A 1,733-nucleotide genomic window follows, 5' to 3' on the forward strand; every position below is an offset into this window, starting at 1 on the left:
GGGTGGCCCCGTCCGCGTCGGCCCCTGGTCGACCCCCGGGTGGCCCCGTCCGCATCGGCCCCTGGTCGACCCCCCGGGTGGCCCCGTCCGCGTCGGCCCCTGGTCGTCCCGTACGGGACTCTGCCACGACCGCATGCCGTCGGTTTCGTGCTGAGGAAACGTGTCCGGGGACGTTGTCCCTGCAGCTCACGCCGCTGCTCCTCCGAGTCTCTCGGCCGGAAAATCCCGTCCTGCCTTCGCGGGCTCAAGGCCAGGACAGAGGCCGGTGCCCCGGGGGCTGCTGGGAAGGCCCGCCTCCCGTGCTTCCCTCTTCACCCCTGCAGGCCCCCTTGTTAGTTTTTCTCACCCAGAGGAGGTGTTAGGTGGTGGTGTGCCGTGTCACGCCACGGCCCGTATCCTACGTGCGTGTCACAGCACGTCTCGTCACGTGGCTCGGTGCCACGCCTGTTGTCTCGCATCACAAATCCTTCTCAAGCCCTGCTTCTTGTCAGGCTGAGTCTGTGTCACCGAGTCCCTCAGGCGCGGGGGGAGCACCACGGCTGCTCTGTGCCCCGCAGTGGCTCTCTGCCCCCCACTGTCCCAGGGCCACCAGACCACCCGCCGCATCTGTGGTGCAGGCGTGTGCACAGAGTGGCTGGATTCCCTGCCGGCAGCGCTGGGACCGCGATGTGATTGAGGCGGTCCGTTCGCCGGGACAGGGGACCTTTGCTTTCCTGTCCCCGGCGGATGACCTTCTGGGAGTCACTCAGATCGAGAACTTCAGGTTACGGAGAAAAAGTCAGGACACTGAAGAAGTGCAGGGTTGTTCCAGGAAAGACGGAACCACTGGCTGCCTTCAGATATAGTGGGTAGATGGCTTTCTCTGTGTAGACGGTGCTTCTCTCGGTAGACAGCTCTCTGTGTAGATAGTTCTCTGTGTAGACAGCTGTCTCTCTGTGTGGACGGCTCTGTCTGTGTGGACAGCTCTGAGTGGACGGCGCTCTCTGTGTAGACGGCTCTCTGTGTGGACGGCGCTCTCTGTGTGGACGGCTCTCTCTGTGTGGACGGCTCTCTCTATGGGACGGCGTTCTCTGTGTAGACAGCTGTCTCTCTGTGTGGACGGCTCTGTCTGTGTGGACAGCTCTGAGTGGACGGCGCTCTCTGTGTGGACGGCTCTCTCTGTGTGGACGGCTCTCTCTGTGGGACGGCGTTCTCTGTGTAGACAGCTGTCTCTCTGTGTGGACGGCTCTGTCTGTGTGGACGGCGTTCTCTGTGTGGACAGCTCTCTCTGTGTAGACAGCTATCTCTGTGTGTGGACAGCGCTCTCTGTGTGGACGGCTCTCTCTATGTAAACAGCTATCTCTCTGTGTGGACGGCTCTGTCTGTGTGGACGGCGCTCTCTGTGTGGACGGCTCTCTCTGTGTGGACGGCGTTCTCTGTGTGGACAGCTGTCTCTCTGTGTGGACGGCGCTCTCTGTGTGGACGGCTCTGTGTGTGTGGACGGCGCTCTCTGTGTGGACGGCTCTGTGTGTGTGGACGGCGCTCTGTGTGGACGGCGCTCTCTGTGTGGACGGCTCTGTCTGTGTGGACGGCTCTCTCTGTGTGGACGGCGCTCTCTGTGTGGATGGCGCTCTCTGTGTGGACGGTGCTCTCTCTGTGTGGACAGCGCCCTTGGAAGCTTTGCAGACACAACCATTGACGTTGTTTGTCCTGGGTGGCTCTGGCAGTGACAGTGAACGTGAATTCCTCACTTA

The sequence above is a fragment of the Suricata suricatta genome, chromosome 2 (genome assembly GCF_006229205.1).
Source record: "Suricata suricatta isolate VVHF042 chromosome 2, meerkat_22Aug2017_6uvM2_HiC, whole genome shotgun sequence".
Taxonomy (NCBI): domain Eukaryota; kingdom Metazoa; phylum Chordata; class Mammalia; order Carnivora; family Herpestidae; genus Suricata; species Suricata suricatta.